Consider the following 16856-nt stretch of genomic DNA (forward strand, 5'->3'; position numbering starts at 1 on the left):
CAGTCACATACTTTTGCATGGACCGAAATTCTCTGTTTAAAATAGGATTTGCACTGATGCGACACCACCTGTTAAGGATTGTACAATTAGGAACAAGCTGAGACAATTGAAACAAAGATTTCACAGCATGAGAACATCGCTGATTGCATGCAGTGTGTTCTGCCAGCAGCCCAGACGCTGAGGTGAGGTACTCATATATTATAAGGGCATACATGCCAACCTACCCCATTCCATTCAGCAGATGATACCAGTCCAGCCTTGGTTTTAACTTTGCATTCTGAAACATGTAGTCCTGGGTCATCAGCGAAACCAATGACTGTCTACATGTCCCAGAATGCAACGTTAATACCAAGGCTGGATTAGTATCTGCCAAATGGAATAGAGAATGTATGTAAGATATTTCCGTGACTGTCTGCACGGTTCTTTCACAGTGAGAGACCATCACTGACTGCATGCAGTGTGGTGTGTTCTGACTAACCGCTCAGTATGGCCCTACCCCATGTTTAGAGCTGCTTTCTTCATACAGTGTGAATGTAATCACTTATGAAGCGCTCCAATGTGTGCAGTTAGATTACATTATTTGCCCAGGCTTACTCTCCTTGGCTACAGTGTCAGGGATTTTAACTCACAGAGCAATTTGAGCGCTTGACCCCGAACATTCCAGGCCTTACCTGGTATAAATATGTACGTTTCTGATTTCAAAGTTTAACATGATTATGTTTTATAGAGTTTATTTGCAAAATGCACGCATTGCAGCAACCTGGAAACATGTAAATCTTATAGAAACATGCTAAGCTACAAGAATATCACTGTAGCCTTAATGTTTACTTTGGAAGTACATTCGCCATTTACATAAAGCAATCCTCCCATGCCAAGTTAGTCGACTTCGTGAGTATAAATACATCTTTAAAGGGGTCTTTATTCTATCCACTGGAGCTGGTTTGGAAATTGGCACATTTTTTCTAGTTAACTGGTGTCCTGTGGGGGTCTTTCGTTTGGAAACGTCCCAGCCATCACGCATAAGAAAGGGTTTACTGCTAACAAAAGGAATGTGTTTACAGAGCATTAAGACGGGCTGACTGCTGCTCCAGACTTTGCTGTGTGTATGTGCATGGAGCTGGCCACGCCTTGAGAAACCGGAGTGTTTGCTCATGGAGCAGTGTGGATTCTGAATTTGTCCAGTGGTCAGTGCTCCTCTACCTTTTTACCTTCCATTTTACCATTCCTATACTTTTATTTTAAAAAGAAACCATTCCGCAAGGTTGTAGGTCAAAGGATCGACAGTGAAAGGGTCGACTATTCAAAGGATGGAATTTTTTTTTTCACATTTTTGTTTTTGTTTTTTGGGGGGTTCCCCCTTTTTTTGCCAAAAAACACTTTTTTTCCCTAAACGAAAACCTAAAAAAATATATATAATAAAAAAAAAAATGCGATCCTTGGACCTGTCGACCCTTTGGTGTCGATCCTTTGACCTGTCGACCCTTTGGATTCGATCCTTTGACTAGACACCATTCCGCAATAGTCTAGTTTTAAAATCCAAGTGTAGGAAGCAGTTGAAACGTGCATTTCAGCGCACTGCACTGAATGTTCCCTTAAACATCAGGCGCATGGCTTTGGGGGTTTGGATTGCGCGTGGTGATGGGGTTTGAGGGGAGCGGGGACAGGCCAGCAGGGAACATAGTTCCACTACTACTTTTCGTACACTTCGAGCATTGAATTTGTCTAGCTTTTCATAACCGTTTAAACTAACGAGCTGTTGTTATGAGTAGCAATGCTTGTATTACACTTTCAAATCTGGAGACAGCACAGGAACAAACATTTCATTTCCAAAACCATGTTGCGCTAACTAGTCCAAAATAGCCCAATCTGGCATCCCTGACCAGAGCACTGAGATCAGGCAGGCTTCCTGGTAGCCATTCAGTACTGGTGTTATGTAACTTAACCACAGCTTGTGCGGCTGTGCGGCGACGCCTGTGCCTTCATGGGTCAGTGTCACCCGCCTCTGTGCTGCTTCTGTCCAGTGCCAGCCCAGGCTCATGGTGTTGCTCTAGAACAGGAACACACGGGCTACTAGTACTGCCCAGGGAATCAGTGCTTACTTTGTGTGGAGGGGAAGGCGGGGGGGGGGGGGGGCTTGCGAGGGCTTAGCTCCGGCACTTATTTCTGAGCACTGACACTTAATTTTAAGCCCATCTTAATTATGTTGTGGTGTTTTGGCAACTTTAGTATTTTAACTGTCAGTTATTGTACCATAACAGTCAACAAAAGTGTGCGCTGGCCAGGGTCTCTGCATGCAGGGCTGGCTCATTGTTGTTCATAAACCTGATGACCCAGGTTGGTGGGACAGGACTATTCATCCATTTTCATGAAAAACAATGAGATGCCAGGTGAGACCCCTGGGCACTGATACTGGCCATGTCCACACACTGCTCCATGTCCGCATGACATTGCTGCAAATTCTCTAGTGTAATAACCAGCAGGGTGGGTTAGTAACAACAGGGCAATCACCAACCAACAGCCCATTAGGGGCAAAGTCAGTGAAAAGACCCATGTCGAACAGGAGAGCCCGTCATGAGTGCCAACCTATGGAAGATGATCTTGCTGCAGCGTTCGACAGGCAACACACCAGCTCAGTAATGATTTTGCCTACATTCGTCCGCCATTTTACCATAGGAGGAAAGCATGTCTGCTCTTTTTTCCTGTGGTTAGATGGTTAAATGCTCCACTTGAGACTGATCGGATTCAAGCAAAATGTTAACAATGATGTGTGTTAAAGAAACACTTAAACATTTATTTTAAGACGCAACTGATATGTTATGTTGATTTCACCTTCAATGAACCAGTGGCAGTTGGACTTTTAACCCCAAATATTTTGACACTGTATGGAGCAACACCGGGTGGTGTCAACAGTAGATGGAGAAACTGTCCCACCCCACCATGCACCACCATGCAAGAAAATAGTTGGGCCCGGGCACTTATATTCTTACAAATTAAGCACTGCATGGAATGCACAAGTGTCCAGTACTGCAAGGACAGAAAAAAGCACAGGTAAACTACCAAGAGCGAACCTAGGCCGCCAGTGTTATCCCATCACAGGACACCAGGTGACAATACTGCTACAACTCAGACTGGAAGTAAAACTCTGTCACAGGAATATATGTGCTGCAATTGAACACACGCAGCCACTACAACCTCCATTACCTCCACCTCCCTCTTTCTGGGCCCACTACTTATCATTGAGCTGAAACACCTCCCACAGGAACCCGAACCCTTTTTCACTTTCTACTTTTGTAGTCCCGCCGCCCGTCTCCAGGCATAAGAGCCCACCTCTGCCAAACCACAACAGTGTTTCTCTTGTTCCTGCCTTTGGCAGGAATCCTTGGGCGGTTCTTCTGCCTCCTTCCTTGAGCATAGCTCAGGGAGGCCATGGTCTTCTCTCCTGTGTGGCGTACGCCCCCCTGCAGGGCTGGGGGTCATCCGCTCACTATGGCTATTCCGGGGGTTCCCTGCTGAGCAGGGTTCTCCTGTTGAGTGTGGGTTTCGGCCCGGTTACGCTTGTACTGACCCAGCTGAGCTATGGGTGTCAGTTAAGGGGGCCATTCAGTCGGGGGCTGCCCATGCTCTACTGGGTCCGCAGAGTGGGTCCTCAGTATGGCAGTGATGTTGGCAGTGATGGTGGTCATTTCCCGACCGAAGGTAAGGAGTTGTTTCAGGTGGCAGCCCTGACTTTCCTGGGTCCCCGATGAGATTCCTATGTCTGGGGGAAATGTCAGCATAGGGTGGTTGTGCGGCAGTATGGAACGGTATGGTTCTGTAGTGCTTCTGGAACCCTTTTGGAATGCTTTGGGGGCCGTTGATTCCTGATTTGGGCATGGGGGTTGCACCGCTGCCCACGGTTCCCGCGATTGCTCAGCAATGTGAAGGCTCTTCTTCTTGGTGGACTGTTGTGCGCTCCTGATGCCCCTTTGGTACTGTGTTTGTCGGTTGATGGGGCTGTCCCAGTCTGGGATGCTTCTCTGGGCTTCTGTCGTGGTCCAGATGGCCTGCTGCTCCCCCTCAGGCGCTGCTGGTTGTTGCCTTGCCCCCAACCAGGGTCGGACTGTGTCTTGTCATTGTCTCAGGATAACCTACCCAACAGACCTCACACAAGAATGCTATGCATCCACTATCAGTAACCTTGAAACACTAGGATAACCTTCACAACAGACCTCATACAAGAATGCTATGCATCCACTATCAGTAACCTTAAGACACTAGGATAACTTCCCAACAGACCTCATTCATGAATGCTATGCATCCATTATCAGTAACCTTGAGGTGCTAGGATAACCTGCCCAACAGACCTCATACAAGAATGCTATGCATCCACTATTAGTAACCTTGAGACACTAGGATAACTTCCCAACAGACCTCATTCATGAATGCTATGCATCCACTATCAGTAACCTTGAGGTGCTAGGATAACCTGCCCAACAGACCTCATACAAGAATGCTATGCATCCACTATCAATAACCTTCAGACACTAGGATAACTTCCCAACAGACCTCATTCATGAATGCTGTGCATCCACTATCAGTCACCTTGAGACACTAGAATAACCTTCCCAGTAGAACTCGTACAAGAATGCTATGCATCCACCCAAGACAAATAACAATACATCAAGATCCAAGCGAGAAATCAACAGCTAATAACCTCTAAAGTAAACTAAAAGACAACCAGAATAAAATGATCAAAGATCAAAGCAGTGAAGTGGGGAGAAAAAAAAAGGTGCACATACAGTAAAGCGCTTGAAATTAATGAAATGGATGTAAGGATTCCAATGGACGAAAAGGAACAAAATGGATGAAATGATAAAAGTGAAGAGGATGGAAAGATGAATATACGAGACTGATGAGTACACAGACAGATGGCACGGAATGTTTAAAAAGTACAGAATAGACGATTCGAGTACATGAGATGGGTGTAGCGCATGGGACTGATGGAGAGCAAGGAACGGATCGAGTGCGTACGACAAGTGACATGGGCTGATCCGATAATGCAAGATGAATGAACGAAGGAGTGGAGCGGATGAAGTCGGTGGAGTGGATGAAGCGCGTAGAGCGGATGAGTGCGTTGAGTGGATGACTGCGTAGAGCGGACGACTGCGTAGAGCGGACGACTGTGTAGTGCGGACGAGTGCATAGAGCGGATGAGTGCGTAGAGCAGGTGAGTGTGCAGAGCGGAAGGGTGCGCTGAACAGATGAGTGCATAGAACAGATGAGTGCATAGAACAGATGAGTGCGTAGAACGGATGAATGCGTAGAGCGGGTGAATGCGTAGAGCGGATGAGTGCATAGAGCGGATGAGTGCGTAGAGCGGATGAGTGCGTAGAATGGATGAATTAGATGAACGCACAGAGCGGATCGGTGCGCAGAGCGGATCAGTGCATAGAGCGGATGAGTGCGCTGATCAGATGAGTGCGTAGAGCGGATGAGTGCGTAGAGCGGATGAGTGCGTAGAGCGGATGACTGCGTAGAGTGGATGAGTGCGTAGAGAGCATGAGTGCGTAGAGTGCATGATTGTGTAATAGCGGTTGAGTGCGTAGAATGGATGAATAGATGAATGCACAGGGCGGATGGGTGCGCAGAGCGGATCAGTGCATAGAGCGGGCGAGTGCGTAGAGCGGGCGAGTGCGTAGAGCGGGCCAGTGCGTAGAGCGGATGAATGCATAGAGCGGATGAGTGTGTGGAGGGATTGAGTGCATGGAGCGGATGAATGCGTGGAGCAGATGAGTGCGCGGAGCGGATGAGGGCGTAGAGCGGATGAGAGTGCAAAATGAACGAGAGCATAGAGTGGATGAGAGCATGGTCTCAATCACCTAAGGTAAACCACCATATCACATCTCCACGCTTACTCTCTTCTTACACCACCACTCATCTAGAACACAGCGATACTATGACACCATTCGGTATAGCTGTTCTCATACCATCATCTGCCTCATACTCCCCATCACTCTAACTAAACACTGCTGGTAATGCACCCTCCAGTGTAGGCGTCCTCCTCAGGCCAAACGCAGCCAGAATTGGTCTGGATAAAACCTGCCAGAACGAACACATACTCTTGATCTCTCAGCCACCACACCTACCACTAAGAAGCAGCTATCACGCGAATGCCACACCAGCTGCACACATATCCGGTGCTCACACACACCTTTGACTCTCTCTATTCTCTCTACTGACTTGAACTTCGGTTCCCGAGGGCGTTCAACCTACCAGCACCTTGAGACCATACCAATGGTACATAAGGCGCTATATAAATGCAAGTTAACATAACATAACTATCAGTCACCTTGAGCCACTAGGATAACCTGCCCAACAGACCTCAAACAAGAATGCTATGCATCCAATATCAGTCACCTTGAGCCACTAGGATAACTTCCCAACAGACTTCATACAGACCTCCACTATGAGTCAGTGCCCTGGCCCCTGCATCCTGCTGGACACTAATGCTCTCATACCAGACCTGCACACTGTGCTCTGGGCACTTTTGGTCTGCAAGCATCAACTCTTTCATGTTTCTCCACACCACCCCCACTAACCTAACCCACTCGCTTCTCTCAGACCACCGTAGAGCCTGGAGATCATGCAAATGGCAGCTGTGTGCAGTATAAATCCCAGTTATGTGAGCAGAGGCAGGAAAATGTGCCTTGTACTACCAATGACAGCATACATAGATTGAGGGTATGGCATGTAACTGTTGTGAAAACACACCACTGAACTGCCATCTAGTGGATTTGTTTCTCGGCAGAATAGGGTGCGTAACCTTGGGCAAGCATCATACCATTTTCCAGCACTGCGAGAAACAAACTTCATTGCAGCCTATTTAAACAATTTGAGGGGAGAGAACTCCCCTTAGTAGATTCAGGATCCCCTTAGGGAACCTGCTCAGTGTTACCATTATCAATTTACAAAAATCAAACCAACGATTAAATGATTTGGGAGTGAAGGAAACCATTAACCTAGTTGTAGGTGCATTTTACAGATTTATCTTGACACCAGATCCAATGATAACTTGTCTTAAAGGATAGTTCCGGGACTTTTTTTTTATTGTCCCTACGGGTCGGCCATGTGTTTGTAAGCATAAATCGGTAGATCGTAGGAAACTTTCCTATGGACCTTACCCGACTTTTCGCCCATTATCGCACTCGAAATCAGCCTCCATTTTGTGATAATCCTATCATTTCGCCCCATCGACCTGGCTCACCTGCCTTTGCGGCACTAAATCAAATCCCCCGCCCCTGAGCCTGACATCAGCAGACGCGTACTGCCCATTTCAAGCACGTCTCGTGTCAACAATCGCTGCGCCTCAGCTATTGACGTGTTGCCATGGAAATGGCAGGACGCCTCTTTCCCCAATAAGTATAAACAGACCGTTTCACAACATACAGCAGCAGATTTTCGATTCCATTCCTCTCTCTGTGTTACTTTGAGTATTCTGTGACTCGTTTCAGTGCTCTGGTCAGCTACCTTCGCCGCTTGTAGCCCGTGTGAACACCTGTACCATCTCTGTAAATTATTTTACTATCTTTACCGCACAATGGCCACAATAATGCCGTATATGTACGAGCCCGAGTACACCGAGGAGGAACTACTGGAAAGGCAAGCACGCGAAAACGATGGGGATTCGGACGGCAGTTGGGAGGACCAGTCAACGGATGAAGAGCCTGGACCATGTCGCATGGACGGCGTCTCCACCTGGTGCACGTGCAATCGGTGCGAGCTAATGCCAACTGAGGAGGAGAACTGCTGCTGCCGTGAAAATTCCGGGTGCTTGGCCTACATTTCGGAAAGCGAGCAAAGTCTGCAGGAAGGCGAGCAAAGTCCGCAATGCATCACCGAGCTGCCAGAGTTCAGGGAAGCCTGCCTCTCACGGACAGTGTTGAGGATGATGATGGTGCTTATGCACGAACTTCGTGGCACTGTTCGTCCGCGTAATCCGAGTAACGAGTAAGTATACTCTGTTTGTGATGTCAGTGATGCCACCACTATTTCATGGTCGTCTCCCACATATAAAATTACATTTACATATCATTCGAACGCATGTAAATTGGTTCCATATAGTGTATTTTCTAGATATAATTTTTTTCTAAGAAAAATGACATGTGTTACCTGAATCGACATTGATAAGAAAGTTTGGTCAGTTTAATACAGTTTGCATCTTTTTTTTTCACAGGTGGTACAGGCTGGTGGCCTATCGTTGCTTCACTTGGTGGCTTCACGGGAGGCTCGGACACCGCGTTCGGAGAGTAATACCTGCCTGTGCGGTACTTGCCATTAGACAACATTTCCCCAGTGACAGTGGACAATACCGCGGATTTTCCCTCGATGTGCTGCAACCTCAACTTTACAATGTGTAATGTTTATTATTTATGTTTAACTAAAATCTAAAATAAAGCCCAACATATATTTTAACAATGGTTGTTTTGATTTTTTAAATGAATCTAGTGTATATTCTCCTGGGAGGGTGAGGTATTTATAAACTCACCCCCCTGCCTTCCATGTAGTAGATCCTGCAGCCATCCTCTTACATTCAGTTAGATGGCCTCTCCTTGGTGAGGCCCTGCGGCAAACGGGTCTTGTCTGCACGACCACCGCCCCGATCCACCCCCCCTGCCCCCCTATCAAAGGCAGTTCGCACCAGGGTACTTGCGCTGCTGGCAAGTGGAGCTGTCAGGGAGCGATAAAGGCCAAGAGGTGCCAAAGACCATGTACACTTCAAAGTGGTCTATAGAGCATGGGTTGTTGTTCCCATGTCTACCTCCAGACCCCGTGTCTCCTGCCAAGCATCCCCCCTCACGCTGGACGCCCCCCTGCAATCCACATAAGTGTGTCTCCATTCACGAGTCTTCCTGTGTCTTGTCTGCATGACCACCGCCCCGATCCACCCCCCCCGCCCTATCAAAGGCAGTTCGCACCAGGGTACTTGCGCTGCTGGCAAGTGGAGCTGTCAGGGAGCGATAAAGGCCAAGAGGTGCCAAAGACCATGTACACTTCAAAGTGGTCTATAGAGCATGGGTTGTTGTTCCCATGTCTACCTCCAGACCCCGTGTCTCCTGCCAAGCATCCCCCCTCACGCTGGACGCCCCCCTGCAATCCGCATAATGCCACGACATATACACGTCATTCATTCACAAACACACCCCTGTTTCGAATTCTTTATAACCCACTTCATATTTCTAATGAGAACTTCTTTGCGCTTTGCTAGTCAACCCGTGAAGGTGCTGGTTATCTGCTCTTCGTCTCTGTGAACTTCCGTGACCACTTTGAGCAAACTCGTCAGTTTGCAACCTGTGAACTGCTCCCTGTTCTACGACAAGAAACTACTCTGATCCCTGCATCTAACTGTTTGTTCGTCAAGGTAAGTCCATGTACCATAATCATTTTGCGTCCAATTTTTTAATTTATATCTATTTGCTAGTAGTCATCAAATTGCATCCATGTTTTCTTTTCGTTCACGACAGTACATGCAAGGAACTAGTCACATGTTCTGAGTTTAGTCAAATTACTTTTTCTATTTTTTGAAAGTTATTGAAATACTTATCCGCATGTGAATAACGTGTATAGTTCCAAGAACCAAAACGGACCTTGCATTGAACCTTTTATGTGTCATTTAATGTTTTAACACATTGGTATTCATAGAGAATTGTTGATCTTCACTTTTCAGAACTTTCCATAATGCCTGCCTGTTCCATTGGCGGTTGCCCTTCGAAGACCCATAACAAATCTGAAGGTACTATAATGCATGTTTTCCCTAAGACAATAGATCAGATAAGAGAATGGGTCCGATATTGCGGATATCCAGCCTCTGAGCTAGAAAGTAGAGTCCTAGAAGTCTTTGCGGACAAGAGGGGTGATCGATACCGCATCTGCAGCAGGCACTTTAGCCCAGACATGTACTCCACATCATTGCTAATAAAGAAGAAAACACCGCGAGCGAGGCGAAAATTGCTCTCAACCGCTATTCCCACTCTATTCGTCCACATCCCTCCACTGGTGAGTCAAGTTTACGTATTTGTCTCTCGGCCTTGCGGTAGTGTGTAGCATTAGCTAACAATAATTTCCCCATTTATGTATCCACTCAATATGAAGGCGGAAGATTCTCCATCCGTGTCGTTATTGCAGTCATCAGCCACTTCAAGCGCCTATCGGGTAATCTTACTTAGCTATTCTGACACTGACTTGTTTTAGGCATGTAAATCAATAGTTTTAATTGATCGTGTAATTATTTTACCTAATGGTACACCACAGTACTCGTCCTCTAGTCTTTGTTTTCAGTTATAATTATTGTTATCCAAAATAATGCAAGTACTGTCTTTCAGGGAGATGCTGAGGAGTCCAACGCATTGACGACAACCGTAGATGTCACTCAGATGCTCGAGGTACGTTTCGGGACAGTTCCATCGATGGAGATCATCAGATCTTGCATTCTTGTAGCGTGATTGTTACACACAATGTTTCTTTCGTTTTTAGCCATTGGTATGTCCTTCTGTCGTCGCCCTCCTATGTGTCTTCTTTTTTCAATATTGTGTTCATTACTAATGAAAGTCCTATGTTTCAGGGAGTCGATGGAGCATTAGTCCAAGAAGAAGGGGGAGCATGCAGTTACGGGTCGGCGCAACAGCTTGCAGAAGTGTGCACCGCAGTTACAGCGTCCCTTGATGTTCTTATGCATTTCGAGGTATGGATACTGACAGATCAATCATGCGAGATCAAATGACGTGATTACATCCGCTATACTTCCTTCTTTATTAACGCAAGTACTATGTTTCAGGGAGCTGACGGAGCTTCTTCAACAAGAACATCACCCCTAGTAGTTGATGCAGATCTCTGGGTGGTGACACTTCCAACGATGGAGCAAATCGAATCATATTTAGATATCCATTATTTATTTTAGACAACTGATCATTTGTGCAGGTCTATTTAGATGAGCCGTTGACGCCTGCAGAAAGTTTATGTTCTTTTAAACAAAATAGAAAACCATACTAATGCAATTACTGTGTTTCAGGGAGTTGCTGAAGCGTCATCTTCAATAATATCATCAATGGAAGTCTATGCGGAGCCCGAGGTATGGATCTTGACAGTTCAATCTAACTAGATCAACAATGCGTGAACTATTGTCGTTTGAATGTTCTACACAATGCGTTCATTCGTGTTTTGCTATTGAGATGTACGTATGGGTATTGGTCCCCAAGTACATTTTGTGTTTTCAATATTATTATACATACTAATGAAAGTTCTATGTTTCAGGGAGTCGATGGAGCCTCAGTGAGTGATGGATGTGCTTATCATGAAAATATAGTCGTTGCAGCGCGAGAGGAAGTGGAGACATGCACACACGAGTCGGAGCAACAGCGTCCAGATGTTGAAGTTCGAGGCAAGAAAGTTTCAAAGAAAAGAAAGCAAAAGAAGGTTAGTGTCCTGTTCACTATATTATGTTGTCTTTCACTGTCAATAGTTCAATACTGTAAGTTGTGTTTAAACTGAACATCCCTTTTCTAATCTGTCCTCTAGTTGCGAGTGGGTGTAAGAACTAGATCTACACAGACAGTGAAGCGAACGAGAGATGTTGCTTGTCAAACCTTTTGGCAGGGACTTGAGACTGGAGATGCATCGTGCCAATGGGAAGAATATGAAGTGATTGACAACGGAGCTATACCACCACCAGCCATTGATAGTGAATGTCCTCCTGGTAGTTTGGATGCAGTCGGAGATCAATTCACAGAATCCACACCCGCAAAAAATAAGAGCGCGCGAAAGTTGAAGACATTGTTTTTTTCTCCCATCTCCGGACAAGGAACAGATGTTGCAATGGAAGAGAATGAAGTGGACGACAATGAAACACCATCAATATCACTCAGCATAGCGGAAGACGATATCAGAGATTGTACCTTTCATGCGAGTGACATGTCCTCAACGTTACAGGCCGAACCAGCTGGGATGCAGAGTGACAGTATAAGGAAAGAGGCCAAATTCATTGTATTCGATAGCTGTTTGATGGATATTATTATGATGATGAAATGTGGGCATTGGGTTGGTGGGGAAGTATGTGGGGAGCCATTGATTAATGTGACTCGTGCAATTCGAGGCACTAACCTTAAAATACATGCCACCTGTACACAATATCATCCGTTCGCATGGTCTGCACAACCCATGCTGGGGCAACTGCCAGCAGGCAATCTACTTTGTGCAGCGGCCGCACTTTTTAGTGGTTCAAGTTTTAAAAAGTTACAGTATTTCTTTCAGTTTGTGGGAATCCATTTCATTGCGAAAAGTCAGTTCTACAAATACCAAACCGATTATCTATTTCCAGCCATCAGCGAAGCTTGGAGAATGGAAAAAATGTCAATGGAAAGTACATTCGCGGGCAAACGCTTCAGGCTAGCCGGTGATGGACAGTGCGACAGCCCAGGATTTTCAGCCAAGTACTGCACCTACCACTTTCAGGACATGGAAAGTAAGAAAATTGTGAGTTCGGTGGTCGGTGGTCGTGCAGGTGTCACAAAGTACATCCTCAGTGGCCATGGAGAAAGTTGGCTTTGTAGCATCATTGCAAGAACTACAATCGCGGGGAATGGTGATCGACCTGATAGCCACGTTTCAATTGCCAAGACAATGAGAGAAGAGTACAAAAATATAAATCACCAATTTGACGTATGGCATCTTGCAAAAACAATCAATAAAAAATTGTCGGCTGCAGGAAAAAAAAAAGATATGCAAGGTATTTCACAGTGGTCCAAGTCAATCAGCAACCATCTTTGGTGGAGCTCAAAAACATGTGAAGGGTCGTTGGAAATTCTACTGGAAAAATGGCGGTCAGTAATGTTGCACTGTAGCAACGTACATCGATGGTCGACAAATGAGCATTTCCACAAATGTGAACATGGCCATTTGTCCACAGAGGAGGCACGGAAGAAGAAGTGGTTGATTCCTTCATCACCCACTCACAAGGCCATTGAAAAGATTGTATTTGATAAAACTATAACAAGAGATTTGAGGGGACTCACGGAATTCTGCCACACAGGAGATTTGGAGGTGTTCCACAATATGTGCCTAAAGTACAGGCCCAAAAGATTGCATTTTGGCATGGAAGGCATGATAAATCGGACTCTTCTAGCGGTCTTGGCACATAACCATAATGTTGGCCGTCAACAAAGTAGGACGACCGGAACTTTAGGGACGCTTCGCTACAATAAGGCCTTCACTAAAAGAAGTAAACAATGGGTGCTCAAACCAGTGTTTGAGGATATGCAATATGAGTTTATTGAGAGACTTATCGTAGATGTCCTCGATAGGCACATACATGGAGTGGTGAACGAACCTATGCAGGGGACAACTGCATTGCCACCCAACATTGCCTTTGTTCCATGTCCACCTAAAGCAGAGCTCATTGAGAAATACACATCACGGTTTAAATGATTGTAATTTGATTGTCTGTTCTCTCGAGTCTCCTCATGTTGCAGGCCCATTGCAATTAAACCAAACAGTAATATAAATCATTTTTACAAAAATTATAGAATGTTTCCGTATTACAAACACATGGCCGACCCATAGGGACAATAAAAAAAAAGGCACGCAGACAAGATGCCCTTACACTAACTGCAGCTAACTAGAAATGTGTGCTCGCTCAAAGTGAAGGTCAGCTGCTTTGATGTTTTGCTCGGGTGGCGGAACGGCCCACGACCCAATATAAGGTTCTATTGTGATTTGACCTTGACAGGCCGGGACCATCCTGAAAGACTAAGAAAAGATAATGAATAAAATTTCAGAAACGAAACGATGAGCCACGTTCATTAGAAGAAGTAACGTCGGCAAAGAAGGAGTGGTGTTTCGGGTCTGCCCTACACAGAGACACAATGGAAAATGCAAATATAATGTAAGTAACTTTTGATGAGTTTATACCGCAATTTCATTACTATACAGTGGCTTTAAAGACGGGTTCAGTTGTACTTGTTCGTTCTATGTGGCATATTGTTTTCTACCGCGCACTATCTTGAGGAGAAACATCTGCTTTTACTGAAGCACCTCAAAACCTTCCTCTTTGCTTCTGCTTTCTCTCTCCCTCTCCCCTGCTACAACTGGTCCACTGTCTGCGACCTCGGTCCTGGGCCCTTCCACTCTCCACCTGCACTGCCTCCCTGTCAACCCCTGCACTGGGGGACTGTCTCAGTATCCTACAGCCCCCCCTTCCCAGCACTTGTTCTGCACTTACCTTGCACTTGCCACCAGCTGGCCCTATTTATTTATTATTTTATGCTACTTACCTTGTACTCCACTCCCCCCCCTCCCTGCCTCGCCACGCCTTTAAACACTTGTGTACACCCAGTAGCGCTGTCCTCGCTATGATTTTAATAAGGATCTGATGGTGAGACTAATTTCATTTTTTATGTTTTTAGGTACATCATTCACTACTGTCTGTGTCACGAGTACCAGACACCGGCGGACGGCTTCTACAGCCGCCAGTTGCTTCTCCGCGTGAACAACGTTACCACCCTGACCATTTTATGGGACGATCGCCAAGTACAAGTATGCCCTTACGCGGTACTAACGGTTAGATGCAACATACCTACCGTTGTGGTGGCCTAGTGCCTCGTTGTTGGAACAGCCATGCGATTATCAGTGCGACCGAAGAGCTTATTTTTATCGTAAACCAACACCCTGTGTACTGCACACGAACATCGCTTCCCTCAAGACGAACTAATTTGGATCGAGAGCAAAGAAAAATGCAAATCGCTGAATATTCTCTAAACATTTGATGTCCAATAAACGTACTTTGCCAAATGTACAATCTTGCCGTTTGCTTTTAAACCACGGTTTCACATTCCGAATTGTGGCGCTGTATTGTGAGATGCTCTAAGACCCTGTGTACAGCAAAGGACCATCGCGTTCCTCAATATGAACTTTTTGGAACATGAGCAAATAAAAATGCAAATCGCTGAATATTCTCTAAACATTTGATGTCAAATAAATGTACTTTACCACATTTACAATCTTGCGGTTTGATTTCAAAGTACAGTTTCATATTCCGAATTGTGGTGCGCTGTATTGTGAGCTGATCTGTGTTGATTTCCGGGGTCTGTGTGGAGTCGCGTAGAAGACGCCTGGGCGCGTTTGCCTACGCAGCTCAGTCACGTCACGGATAGAGGCGGGGAATATGAATGTTTTGATAAAGTCTGTTTCAGGGGCGGGGGATTTGATTTAGTGCCGCAAAGGCAGGTGAGCCAGGTCGATGCGGCGGAATGATAGGATTATCACAAAATGGAGGCTGATTTCGAGTGCGATAATGGGCGAAAAGTCGGGTAAGGTCCATAGGAAAGTTTCCTACGATCTACCGATTTATGCTTACAAACACATGGCCGACCCGTAGGGACAATAAAAAAAAAGTCCCGGAACTATCCTTTAAAAACGTGCTGGCTGCAGAGGTTCTAACATGGGAAGTATATGCTACGTAGCAGCATGGTGAGCACTGGCTATGCCATTATACCCAATCTTGAATATTCCCAAGCACCTGGATATTTATGAACAGAAAGACTACATCTTGAGAAGTACTCACCCCACTATCTCCTCAAGGAGATGTGTGTGATGTATGGTCACATGCATTTGTAAAACGTCCTGTGAGGTGGTGCTGACCGTGCTGTTGCACGTGTAATAAGTTTGCAGCTTAGGGTCCGAGCTCCTGCAACTCCAGAGCTCTTAACGGCTGCATCTGTCTCCTGGGGCTGCACTTTCTGTGCCCACAATGAAGAATTGCGAGCCTGAGCTGGCCGACATTCACCTACGCCATATGCCAGAATGGGCCTGGCCTCCCAATTGCTTAATACGGTTCCAGATCCGCCGTGTATACAGACTGGGCAGCGGAGAAGATTGAGGGCACAGTTGCTGGAATCGCAGTGGAGCACGACAGAGCGTCCTGCACTGGGACAGGCAGGACTGCCGACTTGCTCTGCTGCAGCGGAAGGGCTAGGGGACAGAAGTGATCGTAGGCTGACATCTGTGCTGCAGCGGCTGCACAGAGAACTGCGAGTCGACCTTGCACAGGGGTAGGTGGCCTCTGGGGCACTGTGACCACCATTATTCCGTGGCATATGCCACTTTAGGAAAAAGGACACTGTGACTCCTGCAATTCCCATGCCCCACCTGGACCAATGGTCCCAATGGCTGACTCTCTCTTGGCGCCCACTGCTGCTGCTGGATCCTGATCTGAGTGAGTACTACCCATGTATGACGAACAGTGGCAGCAGGTGCTGGGATGTGTAACAGACTTCTGACAGGCTTCATACGGCCGTGACAAGAGTGAGCACCGTGGAAGATGATTTCTCCTCGCCAACTACTTTGGCAAAGTAGTAACAAGCGGTCACTTGGAAAAATGACGATCTCGAATCCAGATTGCGACGCAACAATATATGGATCATCGGGGTCCTGTAGGACAACTTGGATGGATCCATGGTAGACTTTGTGGATCTATCCTAACCCTGCTAGGTACCGCTAAATTGTCCCCTCAGTTTGCGGTGTAGCGTGCCCACCGTTATCTGGCCCATAAACCTAAACCTGGTGCGCCACCCCTTCCTATTATAGTCTGCTTGCTAAATTACTGCGACAGGGATGCTATTCTTCAGGCTGCGACAATACAGGGATGCTATTCTTCAGGCTGCGACAATACAGGGATGCTATTCTTCAGGCTGCGACAATACAGGGATGCTATTCTTCTGGCTGCGACAATACAGGGATGCTATTCTTCAAGCTGCGACAATACAGGGATGCTATTCTTCAGGCTGCGACAATACAGGGATGCTATTCTTCAGGCTGCGACAATGCAGGGA

This window comes from Ambystoma mexicanum, chromosome 3q (assembly GCF_040938575.1).
Source record: "Ambystoma mexicanum isolate Mex_15411 chromosome 3q, UKY_AmexF1_1, whole genome shotgun sequence".
Classification (NCBI taxonomy): Eukaryota; Metazoa; Chordata; class Amphibia; order Caudata; family Ambystomatidae; genus Ambystoma; species Ambystoma mexicanum.